This window comes from Olea europaea, chromosome 8, assembly GCF_002742605.1.
Source record: "Olea europaea var. sylvestris chromosome 8, O_europaea_v1, whole genome shotgun sequence".
NCBI classification, from domain to species: domain Eukaryota; kingdom Viridiplantae; phylum Streptophyta; class Magnoliopsida; order Lamiales; family Oleaceae; genus Olea; species Olea europaea.
Window position 1 is genome coordinate 17,012,788 of NC_036244.1, and position 19,236 is coordinate 17,032,023.

A 19,236-nucleotide genomic window follows, 5' to 3' on the forward strand; every position below is an offset into this window, starting at 1 on the left:
GTGCCTCACAGTGCGTTAGCAGATGGTGACTCCACTTCGGAACCACTTTGGATGGATGTTGAACACCTCGTATGACGCAGTGGTAGACTTTTTGAAGTGTTTCATATAGGGGCGTAACAGAAACCAACCATTTCCACTTTTCAAGTTAATAAAAGGCTTTGCACGGAATAAATTTCAGCTATAAATCAACCATTTTTTCTACCTCCCTTCCTTTCATGAATTACCCAATCTAAATACACTAGCTCATACTCCTTAAGTAGAAAAATGGGGAAAATATGATTAAATGAATAAACAAACATCAGTGATGTGAAATTAAGCAATTTGCCTAATGCTGGAAACAAATTTTCTAGCCTTCAAAACTTTTGAAATTGATCGAACTGTGGAGGGTGTAGTTTGACAGTAACCACCAATGAGATTTGCTCCAGCATCTCGAAAATTGTACGGACTTTTCTTCATCGAAGCATTTTGATGGTGCCAATAAAATCACAACAATTAATTGGTATATTGCATACCTTCAAATTAGGGTTGTAGGTAAAAACTGCCAAACTAGAAAATCGAACCGAAATCTCATTTTAGAATCCGTCGATTTGGTGACATGTGGACCCGTCAATGAAATGATTTTAAACCGCAGTTTGGTTTGAGTTTGAAAATTTTAATTACGGTTTAAAATAAAATCAGACCGGTGAAAAAATATATAAAATAAAAAATAAAAAAATGAATTTTTTTTTTTTGAAAATTCATCCAAATATGTAAAATTCAATAGTTTTGTGACTTTTGTTATTTGTGGGTATTTTTGTCAATTTTTAATTTTCTATTACATATATATTATTATTACCCAATAATTTTAAATTATTTTTGTCAAGTTTTAATTTTTGCCTTGAGTCTAGGGCCTCAAAAGCCATATGAGCTACAAAATAGAAAAGAGGAAGGATTTGGGCTTGGACTATATTACTTAGGAGTTCATTAGATGCACGGATGGTTGAGGCTAGTACATGCGGAAAGAATTGGTCACAAACTAAGAAGGAACCTATAGTGTTGCGCCAATATGTAGATGAAGTGGAGGCATTGATTCAATGAAAGTTGTGACAGATGATTTATATTTTCTATTAACATATTTTTGAAAATTCTTTTATCTATCTAGTATCTATTATTATGATAATCTAATGAATGCATTTGATTGACTATGCAAACAATGTATCATGTGTGACAACAATTGATGTTTGAGTATATGCGAAATACTGAGTTCGTAACATACAACTGTAAGCTTGCGTAATTATTATATTTAGATATCATAAACAATTGTTTTATTATATTGTGGTTGGTTATTCTTTCTATCTAATTAGTAAGATTTTTTCTTGCAGATATGATGATCACGACTTGTTGGACATCATTAATATTTTTGGCATTATATTTAGTTTAGTAAACTTTTATTGTAACGTTATCGTAACGTTATTAGCCTAAAAATGGCAAACAAAAAGCTATGATTTAGTTTATTGTAATTTCACTTTGATTTAGTTGGTATTTAAATTTATAGTAGATGTATTAAGTTTGTTTTAGATTTATTGCTGGTAAGATATAAAAATTTATTGAATTCACTGAGCGTAAAAGTAGATAGACAAAAAAAAAAAAAAAAAAAAGAGAGAGAAAAGAAACCATCAGTTTAAAATCAGACCAAACCATTAGGTTTAGGTTTGAGATTTTTTCAAACCTTTTAAAATGGTTTGGTTTGAATTTGAGTTTTTCTCAAACTGGTTTAAATGGTTTGATTTGAAAATCTGTCAAAAATCGGTAAAACATGACTACTTACACCCCTACTTCAAATGCAATCAAAATTTAGTTTAAGAAGATTTAAACAAAAAAAGAAAAAAAAGAGAACATAAATGTATTGCTCACCAGCCATCTTTTAGCAATGCCATCCCATATTTCACCACTGTTAGGGTATACAATTATTGCTTTATCAGTTAACTGCAGATTCATTTTCATTTCGGATCAGCTTTGAATGAATTTCATTATCTTTTCGATGTATTTGTTTTTATTTTATTGTATAATTTACCTCTTTGAATAAAATAGGGTGGTACACAATGACATGACCAATCTCAAATCACCTAATTAGACTCGAAAAGTGATGTGCATCGATAATAGATGTTGACTAGATGTCAAATCTATTACCAAGGTTGACTATGAGTTACTTCAAAAAATGCAATAAAATCAAATGCTTATATAAAACATAATGCAATGGGCCCAAAATATTTACTTCGTGCTTCATCAATATGAGTTATAACACTCAACATGTCGTGTGGCTCTTATTCTAAAATCATTAGGCTCTTTCAACTAAAAAGAATCAATTGCTACCTATAGAAAAAGTCGTGAAAAAATATATGAGTTGATAGATTTTTGAGTGGAGAAGTTTGAAAATAATTATGCTTTTTCAATTTTATATTTCTATTGAAAATCGAGTTCACATCATTCGATAATTCACAAGATAACATCATATAATTATAACCAAAAGTGTTATATTCACATAAAGTCGTAAAATATCATCTCAAGATCATGATATAAATATCAACCGATAACCACACTATAATCACATCACATCAAACGTACTGAAAAATCCACAAAAAATGTACGCCCCTTGAGCTAAGAACTTTCGCCACGGGCCTTTGGCCCCCTCCGTGAACGAAAGTCGATCTCAAAGACCTCTTATAATCAATTTTAGAATATGGTCAATGCCTGTCTGTGAACTATATGAACACGATCAAGACCAATGTCAGATCAAGACCCTCCGTATAGGATAGAACACGGTCAAGACCCCTCTGTGAACTAAAAGAAGTATATAATCAAAGGAACTTTTTTGGCCGATCTCACGATTATATGTCTCACATACCAAACAAATATCAATATCACATGTCTCGTATACCAAATCACAAACATACCATAAATAATCCTTGAAATTCCTTATGGATCATACTAAAAGAAATTTTCATCGTAATCACATAATTTAGCAAATAATTCACATAATTGCACATACTTTAATAATATACTTAATTTATAAATATTTTAAAAATATTTATATTTTTTCACTCACAGAACTATGTTCGCAAGATCAACTCGATTGGTAAACTATCCCGATGTACGTATCGCCGTTTGAAATATAATATAATTTTTAAATCAACAATTAATTATTTTAAGTAATTTCAATAATTAAATAGGCGATACCCAAATTTAATTGTTTCATGTTTAAGCGATTTCTAAAATCTCTTTAATCAATAAAACTAATATTTTTTTTTTATTTTACTCAATTTCATTGTTTATTATACTTAATCCCTTCAATAAAATTAAATTTAGTCTAAAAATCTAACAACTATAAAAGTAAACATAACTTGACAATAAGTAGCTTTTTTTACTTACCTTCAACTTTGAAGAATTCAAGCTTAATAGTAGAAAAACTTATTTTCTAATATGTTGGCGAAATTTTTCTTTTTTTTTCTTTCCTTCTTCTTTCCTCCCTTCTCTTTCTTTCCTTTCTGCATGTTTTTTTCCTTCACTGTGTGTTTGTGTGTGTTTTACTGTGGAAAATGGTTTTGGTTAATATATATATAAATGGGAATGGATTTGGTGAATATCCTCCGCCTGCCATTTCATTTTTTAATTGTTTTTAACATTTTTTTAACATCTTTGATTTTTCTTTTCTTTTTCTTTTTTATTAAATTAATGTATTACAAAACTCACCCCTTAAAAGAATTTCGTCCTCAAAATTCAATTGATTAAGTACGAAAAAGCTGTGGATTTTGAGAACACATTTGCTCTTCACTTTCCTAAGTCGTTTCTTCCATAATGTGATTCCTACATAAAATTATAACCCAAAAAAAAAAAAAAATAGTCTTACTTGAAAGATCTGTTTCTTTCTGTCCAATATCTGAAAAGGTCTTCCTCATATGTAAAATTTTCTTTCTCTTTCGACTCCACTAATAATTTTATAGCATAAGTTAAATCTGACGTCTATTTACTAACTATTGAACATATGGAATGCATGTTGAACCGATAACTTCAATATCATCCTAATGATCAGTATGTGATATTTTTAGCTTTTCATTTTATCACCTAAAGATAATATATACACAGCTTCAAGTTCGGCTCCTTTTTGAATGCAAATATACCTTAACCTATGTGGTCAATAAATATTGATCTTCTCACCATGTGAACACGCCACAATTCCTAAATGTCAGTCCCAATATAACCAACCATATATCGTGATTTAATCATATCTCTCTATCAATCTACAACATAATCCATATTTTATCATTCCACTTAGAGAACATTTTCTAAACCATAGCATAAATCATTATTGTGAATCAATCGCTTATCATCTTTGGATATAAGAGCAAATATTTTCTCAAAATTTCCTGATAGCAAAACTTTTGACATTTCTATACGCATACAAATTTTGTTCTTTGTTTCTATGAAGGGATAATGACATTTAATCCATGAAAATATCTAATCTTATTCCATAAATAGGTCGCTGATCTATCATTAATGCATTATCCTTCTTGTATATTGCATAAAGATCTTTAATTAAGATAATGTAACTTAAAGATATTGTCCCACAATTGAATAAAATTTACATTCAATGATCACCCTAAACTTTAAACTTTTCGACATGTCATCCATATATTCTATAGCAAATAGATCTCAATAAAAATGGAATACTTTATACGTGAAATCCAAATATACAATTGAAAATCACCCAAAAATTACATCACTAAAAATTTATTAAATTCATCTTAACTTCAAAATTTAACTCAACACTTTCAAATTGTATGGAATATAACACAATAATCCAACGAATGGCCTTACCAAAATTAATTAACATAATAATTCAAATTTGTCATCACATTATTTAGCTATAGGACAACCATTATATTCATTTACATGTTGTTCACCATATCATGTTATGATCATGTAATCTTGGCATTTATCGTCATATCGTATGACCTAAAATATTTAATTATATCAATTTTCCTTAATACCACAAGATAATAACCTTCATATTTATCTCGTGAACATTTCACACATCAATATACCGTATGTTAGTTTCCCAATCTCAATTAATTTCAACCCTACCATTCTCAAGATAATTTTTTTTCATATAAACATACCTAAACGCACATATCCATTTGATTCTATTTCTAAAGCAACAAATCACCCTATATTAAGTAATCATTATGAAGTTCATCCCTATTATTCTCACATTCCTTATAATCAAACAACTCATAAATAATCGAAATAATTGGAATTACCATTAATTTTCTCGATGCCTAATATACACAATAACACATTGTCATCTATCAATCATCAATTCATTATTTTTCCTTAAAGTACACAATAACACATTGTCATCTATCAATCAACAAATCATCATTTTGTCTTCCACAATTTCTTATCATATAGCATAAATATACACCATCATGATTTATATTATCATCCCATAAAAGTGGCGACAAATCTCCTCAAAATTTTGATAATACTAATGACCATTTGGCTTCAAAATAACTAAAATTCCACGTTGGTTGTAAAATCTATAACTTCGAATGTCCCGCAAAATCATCAAAATTTGTTCAAATCTTAATAGGTTACATACACCATAGTTCCAACCCAACAACTAATAACATTTTCAATCATTATATCATTGCAACTACCATATTTACATAATAGTCGTTTCTAAATTTGTTAAAAAAAATATTTTTCTATCATTTTTGGTTCCATACATTCAAATTAAAGAGCTTGTGATTTCTGTCACTACGACATGTGATCATATTCACTGAACATACATGAACCATAAAATTTTCAAAATCATGCTCTGATACCACTTTGATACGACTGGTCTCGAATCACCCTAGTGTACTTGAAACATGATGTGCATAGATGATAGATGTTGATTAGATGTCAAATTTATCACCAAGGTTAATTATGAGTTACTTCAAAAAATGCAACAAAATCAAATGCTTATGTAAAACATAATGCGATGGGCCCAAATATTTATTTTCTGCTTCATCAATATGAGTTGTAACACTCAACATGTCGTGTGGCACTCATTCTAAAATCATTAGGCTCTTCCAGCTAAAAAGAATCAATTGCTACCTGTAGGAAAAATTGTGGAAAAATATATGAGTTGATAGCTCAGTGAGTGGAGAAGTTCGAAAATAATTATGCCTTTTCAATTTTACATTTCTATCGAAAATCGAGTTCATATCATTTAATAATTCACAAGATAACATCATGTAATTATAACCAAAAGTGAAATATTCACATAAGGTCATAAAATATCGTCTCAGGATCATGATATAAATATCAGCTGATAAATACGCTATAATTTCATCACATCAAACGTACTGAAAAATTCATCAAAAATGTACCCTCTAACTGAAATATATAATCCGCCCCTCGGGCTAAGAACTTTCGTCACGGGCCTTTGGCCCCCTCCATAAACGAAAGTTAATCTCAAAGACCTCTCTTAATCAATTCTAGAATATGACCAGGGCCCTTCTGTGAACTATATGTACACGATCAAGACCAATGTCAGGTCAAGACGCTCCGTGTAGGATGGAACGCGACCAAGGCCCCTATGTGAACTAGAAAAAGTATATAATCAAGGGTACTTTTCTGGTCGATCTCAATATTACATGTCTCACATACCAAACAAATATCAATATCATGTCTTATATACCAAATCACAAACATACCATAAATAATCCTTGAAATTCCTTATGGATCATACTATGCCTGAGCTCGGCCTGCAGTTCCTTTCTCTATAAAAATAAAGAGCTTCTCTTCTCAAAAATCTCTCATAGCGTCCAGGCTTCCTAAGGGGTAATTGTACCAGTATGGAGCCATTGTCCAGTATAGTATAGCAGGGAAGGAAGGGTTCACCACTTCCTTCTTCCCATCCTATGTCAGCACTAACATTAGGAAACGGATAGATCAATGCTAGATTGTCTATCCTATGCTACACTATTTATCATTTTCAAGAAATTCTTCAGTGTGAGGCTCCTATTTACTTTACTCCCCAGGGCTTAACGTAGGCGAATCCCAAGCAAGTATTAGTTTTGACTATCTATAGCAGCAAAGAGTTCACATCTGGTCAGTCTTTTTGAAAACTCTGACTGTTAGGAGGATATTGGGATCCCTCAACTTTGTATTTTTCTCTTTCATCTTTAATCCCATGACATTAAAGACTACATTATTAGTGATTGAATCTTTACTCACCCTTTGGGCATTCACCTTAGTAGCTTCGATCGGACCTGACTCCTGGGTAGGACGCAGGAGCGTAGAAGCTAAGGAGTTCGAGCTTGTTTTAATTGATTGATATTGAGCTAAGCTTGGAGCTGGGGAACATGAGAGGCCCCCATTGTACCCAAAAGCAGAAGGAAACCTGTAATCCGATCCCAACTCATTCAAAAGTTGCTCCCTCCTGTCCCGCTATTCCCTGGGAATAGAGTAAGGGCCAGTACCGATTCTTTTTGCCCCACCATTCAGTATGAATGGAGTAAGGGGCAGCCCTTAGCTTCTCTTCCTTCTCCCTGAGGAAGACCCAGGGGGAATAACATTCAGAGGAGCTCCCCGAGCCGACCATTCCTTTTATGAAATGGAGTCAGGCTCATTCCTTAAGGCAGGTCGAGCTCGAACATTTTAGCTTCCTTTATCTAATAAATCTAACCAAAAACTCTAATTCTAGTAGCTCTAAGCGTGGTAAGAGGCCCTACAGGTATTGTACCAGTATGGAGCCATGGGCCGACGAGCACAAGAGTTCCCTCTCTCAAGGAGTCAAGTTTGAGGGAACCGAGTCGCCAGCTCTCCTCCCGCTTTTGTGGGCTCACGGAGAGATTCATGGTCACTAGCTCCGGAGTTAGTTAGCTCAGTCGTGAATCCTATATATATATATATATATATATATATATATATATATATATATATGCCTATATATATATATGCCTATATAATGATATGGAATGGGATTGACCCTCAAAGTGCTTTCTTCAATCGGCGCTTCGTCTTCTTCAGCAATCAAGGCATTGACCTTAGGACGTTGTTTAGTGATAAGTGTATTTTATACACTTATATAGACCTAAAAATATAGAAATTTAATAGTTTTTTAAAGAAATTATAGCCTAATTTGTTGTATATTTCATTTATTAGGTAAAACTTGATGGTTGGAAGTTAAACCGAAAGAAAGAAGTGAAAAAGGGCAAAAAATGGCGACGTACAAAGTTGAGGACCAAATTGCAAATATCCAATGGTTGAATTGGACCATAAGAGATATTTTAAAGACTTATGAGAGTCAATTGGATGCAATTAGAGGTCAAAAATGAATGGAATATCATCAGAATATTACCATAAATCGACTTCCAATTATGTGATATATTTTTCAGATTTTTAGTCAAAGATTGCGACCAATTTTTGATATAGTAAATGTACAAATTAGAAAATATCTATTTCGTATCCCTTTTAATTAGCTTTCCAATGCATTTTGAATCAACTCAATTGGATATCGGGAGACAAAGTTATCATCAAAATACTAACTACTTGTAGAGATAAAAAATCCCGGGCGCAAGTGTAACTTTCCTTATTCGATTGGAACTCTTTTGGAAACTAATTTAGACGTGATTTTTTACTAATTTTCGACCACTACAGATACCCAACAGGAGAATACACAAAGGGGGATCTCATACTTTTCTCTTATACACAATATACTCCAATATTCATCAATTATCATCATCAAAGGAGGAGAATTCATTGTTTTTGTGAGAGAATTGAAGGGGATTTGCAGGAATTCAATCAAGTGAAGATTCAAACTTGGTATTGGACAAAGAAGAGAGAGCGCAATTGGAGATTTATTAAGAAATCATTGAAGAGATTTAAGATTTCAAGATTTGTCTTCATCTTCTCAATTTATCAAAAATACAAGTTATGTCTTTCCACTTATATATTCTTGTAATTTAAATATGTTAGGATAATTTTTCATATTTGCTAGGATGTGATGAACCCTTGTTATGAATTTTTAATTTGAATAATTTAATTGACGTTAATTTGTTTAATTGTTTCGGTGTTTATTATCGTTTTCATGCTTTTCAATTAATTGACTACTAGTTGAATTGTTTCTGAATTTTGTTGTTATCGAGAGAGACAATAGGATCATTAGCACAAAATAATAAATATTGTGAGGTTCGATAGATGATAGAGATATACCTTTATACTTCATATGATTTTTATAAGCTATTCTAGTTCGTTTAATGTATTTATCATGTTCGTATCTTTCATCGAGTGATAGGAAGGTCATATGAGGGGAATGTATTTGATAACTATCGAGAGAGATTTTCTATTAAAATAGGAATATTGACCAACAAGCATGATTTCAAATTGTCAATTTAAATTGTCGAACTAAAAATGGAGTAGCAAGGGGGATTCTACATCTTAGCAATACTTCTCGCGAATTTGATAAATTTTTACTTTGCTTTCAATTTAGTTGCTAGATTTTTGCTAGATTTAATATTATTTAGTCACAACTTGCTTTTGCTAATCGATTTAGGGTATTATTAATTTTAACTGGATCAAACGCATAGTTCTCGTAGGTTCGACACTCTACACACTATTATATTATTGATTCACAATCCCGTCCACTTGCGGGTAATCAATTGATCAAGGTTTTGGTGCCGTTGCCGGGGACTATTGTTTTTTACTAATTTTAGTTAATTTTAACTTTAATCTGAATTTTTTTTATTTTTAGTTTAGTTCATTAATTTAGAATAATTTTACAATGCTTCTTGCTTTCTTTTTCAAGATTTTGTATGCGAAATTCGAGAACTGGTGATCTTGCTCAATTAGACTCAGAAATCGATCGAACATTCAACTTTCGAAGAAGAAAATAGCTTGAAACACATCAAAAGTAGAAAGAGAAAGACACGGCAAACGAAAATCCGAATCAATTAGCTATTAGGGCTAATCTAGGAGTAGTACAACCGAATATCGCTGCAGTCAATGAAAACGCCAGGCTCATGGGAGAGTATATGGTTCCACCGGTAGTGGAAAGCCAGTTCAATATTGTATATCCGGCGTTTGGCCAGGCAAACTTCCACCAGAGGACAGATGTCATCAACATGTTCAAAATGCGCTACAATTTTTTGGGAAAGCTACAGAGAATCCCAATGCTCATATATCAAGATTTCTGGAGTATCTGGGGGTTTCGAGCGAAGCAATTAGACTAAGACCCTTCCCATACACATTGAGGGATTCAGCAAGGGAATGGTTAGACACTTGCCCACCGCAGAGTATCACAACATGGAACCAATTGAGTCAGAAATTTCTTAGCAAATATTTCCCATCGAAAAGGATTGCAAAGTTAAGGGACGAGATCACTACTTTTCAGCAATTGGACTCAGAATGCTATTTAGAGGCTTGGGAACAATACAAGGGTTTTCTTCGCCAATGCCCACAACACGGATTGTAGAAGTGGCTTCAAGTGCAATACTTTTACTTTGGTCTGAACCCGATTAGCAGGGCTAACGTAGACCCTGCGTGCAATGGTTCCATCACAAAAAGAATCGCGGACCAGGTCTACCAAATTATGGAGGATTTGGCATTTACCAATGCATTTTGGCCTACTGAAAGAATAAGTGGAAAGAAAGCTGCTGGGGTATTCGAAGTTAATTCTTTAACAACACTTTTAGCACAATTGGCACAGACGGTAGATCAAATGAGTGTAGCCCAAATAGTGGAACTGAAATGCAAATATTGTGGAGGGAACCATGAGAGTGTTGATTGTCGTAGGATCTCCTTTTGCTCAGACGGTAGAAGACGTGAACTACACTCAGAATTTTCAAAGGTAACAACACAATCCAAATCCTAACACATATTAGCCAGGCTGGAGAAATCATCCAAGTTTTCAATGGAGTAATAATCAGGGAGCTCACATTGCGCCATAGCAGACCTCACCACCCGAATTTTAGCTGAATGAGAAGAAGTCTTCGTTAGAAGATTTTGTGACTAAGTTAGCAGAAATGTCCACTCAGTATATGTCGAGAATGGATAAGAGCTTGCAAGTTCAGGGTGCTGCCATAAAAAATTTAGAAAATCAAATGGGACAAATAGCTCAGGCACTCTCAGAAAGACAATAAGGAGCATTACTAAGCGACACTGAGATAAATTCTAAGCAGCAGGTAATGGTAGTAAAAGTTGTAGAGAATGAGGAGGTTAGGGCAATCACTACACGTAATGGGATTCAACTACTAGAAATCACAGTCGAAAGACGGTTAAAGTAAATGAAAAAGTACCTTCCATAGATGAGGAGCAAGTGGATAAATCTGAACAGCCAGATGAAATAGTTACATATCAAGAGTCAGAAAATCTAGACGTTAAGGCAACCGTTCCTGTCAAACCTTATGGGCTTTCTATCCCGTTTCCACAGAGATTACAAAAGAGGAAGTTGGAAGAACAATTTGCAAAGTTCTTGGATATCTTCAGGAAGCTTCATGTCAATATCCCATTGATTGAAGCTTTATCTCAAATTCCAAACTATGCAAAAATTTTGAAGGAGATTCTATCCAAAAAGAGAAGGCTTACAGATTTCAAGGCCATAAATTTAAATGAGAAGTGTAGTGCCATATTGCAGAATAAATTATTTCCCAAGCTACAAGATCCAGGGAGTCTTAAAATGCCTTGCTCAATAGGGAATGATTCAAATTTTAATTGTTTATGTAACTCAAGAGCAAATATAAACCTAATGCACTTCTCTGTATATAGAGAATTAGGATTGGAAGAGCTAAAGGACACATCTATCTCCCTTCAATTGGCAGACAGATCAATTAAATATCCACGAGGAGTGGTGTAACGCCCTGACCTCTAGTGGACCGGAACGCTACTTACTTTACTTAGCTTAACCGGTGGTTTAGTAACAAGTGTATACATTTTAGCGGAAGCTTACATCTTCGAATAATAATTTAAATAACAGTACTTCAAATACTTTAAACAAAAATACTGAATCATTTTTCAAAACAACAAAATGTAATTTATTTGAAGAAAACATAACTTGTTCTCGCATCTTGCGTTATTCAAAACTTTAAAGAAATAACATTGGAAAACATTTCATAAAAATAAATCCAAATCACTTATTCACCGAATTTTCATGGGTTCGTTGCATCACTCTCCATCTTCTCCTCCATCTATACCTGAGGTAGAATTCCTTCAATCTGTAGAGATGGGATTAAACCGATGAGTTGAAAAACTCAATAGGTGTCATAGGTGCATTCGTGATCAAGCTATACATTTCAAAACATTAACTTTATAACTTTTCATACATGCCGTATCCAGAGGCACTATTTGACATGAAGGGGTATGCAGTACCCGAGGGCACCATTTGACATACGAAAATTTCTTCAACATAGAGGGGTATGCCGTACCGGAGTACCATTCGACATACAAACATTAACATGAATTGAAACTTATAACTTAATATGATTAAACACATTGCACCTCTACCTACCTTGATTGATGCTTTTGAAACTTTGAAAACTTGGATTGAAAACTTCGATGAAACTTGGACGTTGAAGGAAATGCACTCCTTGGATGTTTGAAAACAGTTGAAAATTGATGCTTGAAAACACTTCTTAAACTTCTAGGAAAAATAGTTTTCCCCCCTCTTTTTCTTTCTTGGAAACTCTTTCTTTAGTATGTAAAAGCTCTTGCTTTTGGTGTGAGAAAAATGAGTGAAATGAGATCTCTATTTATAGGTAAATATCCCATAACTTAAAACAAATGAAGGGTCAAATTTCATTTAAGAGAGAAAACATGAGTGCCATTTAAGTTTGATGTTAAATGCTTCAATTTAGTGGGGTTTTTATTGCCAAAAATGTGGGTGGCCCTTTGAGAAAATAATTGATGAAAATAAATATTTAAATTCTAGAGAAAAACGAAAATTTTCATTTCAGGTAGCTTCGGTCGACCGGTTGTAGCCCGGTTGACATTGCACAATTTTCAGTATTTCTATCATAACTTCTTCTCCCGATATCCGATTGAGGTAATTCAAAGTGTGTTGGAAGGCTAACTCAAAGAGCTACAATTTTTATTTAGATATCATTTTCCAAATTGAATGTTTCCTATGTCGAAAATGGGTCTCAAATGAGACTAAAAATCTGAAGTATACTTTAATAATCCAATATTCATGTCTTAGTGCCACTGAGGTGTCTAGAATTATTTGGGGTTCTACATCCTCCACACCTTAATTAAAATTTCGTCCTCGAAATTTACCTTCTGATTGGGCGAATAGTGTTAGATACTTGTCTTTGGCTTCTTCTTCTTTTTCCCAAGTGGCTTCTTCTACGCCGTGATGATTCCACTGTATCTTAACTAGCTGAATCTCTTTATTCCTTAGTTTATACACTTTTCGATCCAATATCTTGATCGGTAGTTCCTCGTACGACAAATCTTTCTGTACCTCCAAGGTTTGATAACTCACTACATGATTAGGATCATATACATACTTCTTTATCATCGATATATGGAACACATTGTGCAAGTCGATAATTCAGGTGGCAATGCTAGGCGGTAAGCCACATTTCCGACTTTATCAAGTATCTCGAAAGGTCCGATATACCGGGGTCGTAGCTTGCCTTTCTTTCCAAATCTAAGTACACCTTTCATCGGTGCTACTTTTAGAAACACTTTATCCCCAACTTGAAATTCTAAATCCTTCGTCCTTGTATCTGCATAGCTCTTTTGTTGATCCTATGCTGCCTTTGTTCTTGCACGAATCTTATCAATTACCTCGACCGTCCTTTCAACTATTTCTGGTCCTAAAACTCTCTTCTCTCCGACTTCATCCCAATGAACAGGGGATCTACATCTTCTACCATAGAGAGCTTCGTATGGTGCCATTCTAATAGTTGCTTGGAAACTGTTATTATAAGCGAACTCTACTAGAGGTAAGTATGACTCCCAATTACCTCCTAGATCCAAAACACATGTTCCCAGCATGTCTTCCAAAGTTTGGATGGTCCTTTCAGACTGACCATCGGACTGAGGGTGATATGCTGTACTAAAGTTCAGCTTCGTTTTCATAGCTCCTTGTAGACTTTTCCAAAATTTGGACGTGAACCTTGGGTCTCTGTCAGATACAATGGACACAGGTACATCGTGTAATCTCACAACCTCTTTAATGTACAACTGTGCCAATTGGTCTAAACTGAATGTTATTTTCACTGGAAGAAAATGAGCTGACTTCGTTAGTCGATCCACTACTACCCATATAGCATTATTTCCTCTTGCTGACTTCGGGAATCCAACCACAAAGTCCATTGTGATATTTTCCCATTTCCATTCAGGTATATCTAGTGGATTTAACAATCCAGCTGGTTTTTGGTGTTCTGCCTTAAACTGTTGACATACTATGCACTTCTGCACATATAGCCCTATACTTCTTTTCATATTTCTCTACCAAAATGTATCTCAAAGATCTTGATACATTTTCGTACCACCGGGATGTGCGGTGTACCGAGTGGAATGAGCTTCTTTTAATATCTCGTTTCTCAAGGCTTCATCCTTAGGCACGCAAATTCTTCCTCTAAATATAAGTGCATGATCCTCAGTTATTCCAAAGTCCTTTTCTTATCCGTACCAACTTCATTCTTAATCTTCTGCAAAAATGAGTCTTTATTTTGTGTTTCTATAATTCGATCTCTAAGAGTAGGTCGAATTATTAAAGCTGCTAGAAGAGTAGTGACTTGTCCAGGTGTGGTAACCACTTCGATCTGCAAATTTTCCAAGTCCTTGACTAACTCCACTTAAGAGGTGGGTAGTGACATCAATTGTCCCATTGATTTTCTACTTAGAGCGTCGGCCACAACATTAGCCTTACCCAGATGGTAGTGAATAGTGCAGTCGTAATCGTTCACCAATTCCAACCATCGTCTTTGTCGCATATTCAATTCCTTCTGTGTGAAGAAATACTTGAGACTTTTGTGATCTATGTAGATATCATACTTCCGTCCATACAAGTAGTGTCGCCATATCTTCAAAGCGTGTACTATCGCTGCAAGTTTTAAATCATACGTCGGGTAGTTCTGCTCATGTTTCTTCAATTGTCTTGAAGTATAGGCTATCACTTTTCCATTCTGCATTAGTACACATCCCAATCCTGGCTTGGATGTGTCGCTGTACATAACAAACCCTTCCGTACCTTCAGGTACTGTTAATACAGGTGCCGATATCAACTTCTGCTTAAGTTCTTGGAAACTTTGTTCGCATTTTTCCGTCCATTGGAATTTTACTCCCTTCCTTGTAAGCTACGTCATTGGTCCAGCTATTTTGGAGAATCCTTCTATAAATCTCCTATAATATCCAGCCAATGCTAGAAAACTCCGTACTTCGCCAGCATTTGTTGGTGTTTTCCAGTTGGTTACTGCTTCTACTTTTGCTGGATCTACGTCAATCCCTTGGGCAGTAACTACATGTCCAAGAAATCCAACTTGTTCAAATCAAAACTCGCACTTTTTGAATTTGGCATACAGCTTCTCCTTGCGTAATATCCCTAAGGCTATTCTCAAGTGCTCTTCATGTTACTCCTTACTCTTGGAATATATCAGAATGTCATCGATGAAGACGATGACAAACTTATCCAAGTATTGATGAAACACTCGATTCATCAGGTCCATGAACACTGTAGGTGCATTGGTCGGTCCAAACGACATCACCGTAAACTCGTAGTGTCCATATCGAGTTCTAAAAACTGTCTTAGGTATATCCTTTGTCTCTACTTTCAGTTGATGGTATCTCGATCGTAAGTCGATCTTGGAAAATACCTTAGCTCCTTTCAGTTGATCTAATAGATCCTCGATCCTCGGGAGTGGGTACTTATTCTTGATGGTTAATCGATTTATCTTCCTATAATCGATGTACATCCTCATGCTTCTATCTTTCTTCTTTACAAACAACACCGACGCATCCCATGGAGATACGCTTGATCGTATGAAGCCCATATCTAGGTGTTCTTGCAACTGCTTCTTTAATTCTTGTAGTTCCTTTAGGGCCATTCGGTATGGGGCCTTAGATACTGGTGCCGCCCCGGGAATTAGGTCGATGGTGAATTTCACTTGTCTATCGGGTGGAATACCAGATAGATCTTCTGGAAACAAATCTATGAATTTTCGTACTACTGGTACATCTTCAACCCTTATCGTCTCTTGTTTCCCTCCTAAGATACTTACTAGATATCCTTAACATGTTTCTTTTCTCAACATCTTCTCAACTTGTAAAGATGATACTAGTCGAATAAGGGGTTTCATCTTCATTCCAAGAAACGAAAATGGTTCCTCTCCTAGTTTCTGAAATGATACTTCCATTTCCTTACATCGGATGGTGGCGTAATTACAACCTAACCAATCTATGCCTAGTATTACATCAAAATATTTCATTTCTATCATGTATAGGTTCGCTTCCATTGGTTTTCTCTTAACTTCGATACTTACTGACTTGGCTATTCTATTAGTATTCAAAGGGTTGCCCGAAGGAATACTAACTTCTAATGTACCTTCCGACTTATCACAGGTAATACTAGATTTAGCCATAAAAGTTGTTGAAGCAAAGGAGTGTATAGCTCTTGAATCAAACAATACATAAGCAGGTGTATTGGCTATCAATAGAGTACCTGCTATGACATTAGAGTTTTCCTTTGCATCCTGTTGAGTCAATGCAAAAAGTCATGCTTTCCCTTTCTGGTTCTGGTCGCTGTTATCATCCTTCTTCTGGGTATGTGTGGGACAATTCCTAATGATATGTCCTGGCTTGCCACATTGGAAACAGACATTTTTTCCTCGTAAACACTCGCCACGATGTGTCCTTCCACACTTAGAACAGGGCGCAATAACCGGCACAATGCTTTTGCTAGCATTGGCTCCGCCATTAGCTTTCTTGTTCTGTCACCTGCCTTTTCCCTTGTCCTAGCCATTCCATTTCCTTTTTCCCATGTTACCATTGTCCAGTTGATTAAACAGTTGACCATGTTGTTTGGCGCTAGTTTTCTGGTACCAAATAGCATGAGCTCTTTCCAGCATTTCACGGTATGTGGTGAAGCGATGGGACATAAGTATCATGCTTATATCCGAGTTCAGCCTTTGTTCAAACCTTCGTACCTTCTTATCTCCTGTATCCACTAGATGTGGAGCATACCTTGAAAGTTGATCAAACTTCCTCTCATACTCAGTCAGGGACATAGTCTTTTGCTTGAGTTGGAGGAATTCACTTTCTTTGTGATCCCTCAAGGACTGGGGAAAGTACTTGTCCATTACTTCCCCTTTGAATTGCTCCCAAGTCAATTCTGCTTATTGCTTAGAGGTCATTGTCCTTGATATTGAGTCCCACCAGTGACTTGCATCACCGGAGAACATGAACTCAGCACACTGGACTTTCTGAGCTTCCGTGCACCCTATCAATCGAATTATATGCTCCAACTTGTGAAGCCACTCCTCGGCTGCAAGTGGATCAGCTGCTCCATTGAAGGTAAGGGGCTTGTGCCTTCGAAATTGCTCGACCACTGAAGCATGGTTTGGAACATTAGGAACTAGTGGTAGGGGTTGAGCTTAGTTCGGGTTTTGCCTGCCTATGTCTTGAACCGCTTGGAGGAGGTCTCTTATCAAGTTTTGGTTTGCGCGGGTCATTTCCTTTAGACAAAACATATGGTTCTTATTAGTTTCATTCTTCGAGTACTAAAGCAAAGAAGATAGTATTTTATTTCTTAACATAAGGGAAGCTATAACGAGGATTTAAATCTAATCCCTATAAGTTCTACGAATCTTCTTTGATGGAGCTTCATCTTTGGAGGAGTCTTCCGCCTCAGGTCCGGACTCTATGTCCATCTCAACCTGTGGCTCAGGCTCAGGATCATTCTCTAAATCATCCTCGGGTTCTTTTACGGGATCTTCTTCCTCAGCTAAACGTTCCTCCTCAGGCTCCTCATGGATTACATCATCCCACAAATCAATCAGGGCATGGCAATACCTCTCAAACTTGAACAGGTTTGGGTTGCCTTCTAACATTTGATCTCTAACTGTGGCTCCCATATCTCCCCATTGACGTGGGAGAGAGTGTATGAGATTATTTATGGCCTCAATATGCGTGATCTCTATTCCAGCATTAATCGCCATCATGCATCTCTCATAGATGTCATATACATGTTCGTTAAGCGGTCGGGTCGGATCAGTTACATAGTTTTCATAGGAATGAATAGCAATTCTACGGTTCAATGCTTCTCTATATGCCCTAGCCGCTGTACAAGCCATATCTGTTTCATTTTCACATACATCATACTTTTTCTTTGTTTAAAGAAAATATGCAAATATTTAAACTTTCATATCATGCAATTCCCTTTAAGCCCTTAGATTTGCCCAAGTCCATTACATATCTTTAAATAACACATCTCTAAATTATATCAAAGCATCATTACATAAATATAATCATTAACTTTAAACATGAACATACCTGGGCCATAGGATGAGATTGATGGATGGATGCACGATGCCATGGAATACCTTAAACTTTTCATTTTCCTTTTGTTTTAAAAAAAAACATACTTGGTCTACAGAACCTGCTAAACCTTGCTCTGATACCACGCTGTAACGCCCCGACCCCTAGTGAACCAGAACGCTACTTACTTTACTTAGCTTAACCGATGATTTAGTAACAAGTGTATACGTTTTAGCGAAAACTTACATCTTCGAATAATAATTTAAATAACAATACTTCAAATACTTTAAACAAAAACACTGAATCATTTTTCAAAACAACAAAATGTAATTTATTTGAAGAAAACATAACTTGTTCTCGCATCCTGCTTTATTCAAAACTTTAAAGAAATAACATTGGAAAATATTTCATAAAAATAAATCCAAATCACTTATTCATCGAATTTTCATGGGCTCGTTGCATCACTCTCCATCTTCTCCTCCATCCATGCCCGAGGTAGAATTCCTTCAATATATAGAGATGGGATTAAACCGGTGAGTTGAAAAACTCAATAGGTGTCATAGGTGCATTTGTGATCAAGCTATACATTTCAAAATATTAACTTTATAACTTTTCATACATGTCGTACCCGGAGGCACCATTTGACATGAAGGGGTATGCCGTACCCGAGGGCACCATTTGACATACGAACATTTTTTCAACATAGAGGGGTATGCCGTACCAGAGTACCAT

General features: G+C 35.2%; 1 pseudogene; it reads right to left on the reverse strand.

Annotated features, from left to right (window-relative positions):
• Positions 1-312: 312 nt before the first annotated feature.
• The window catches only part of LOC111398370, a 41,423-nt pseudogene continuing 22,499 nt past the window's right edge, over positions 313-19,236 (reverse strand).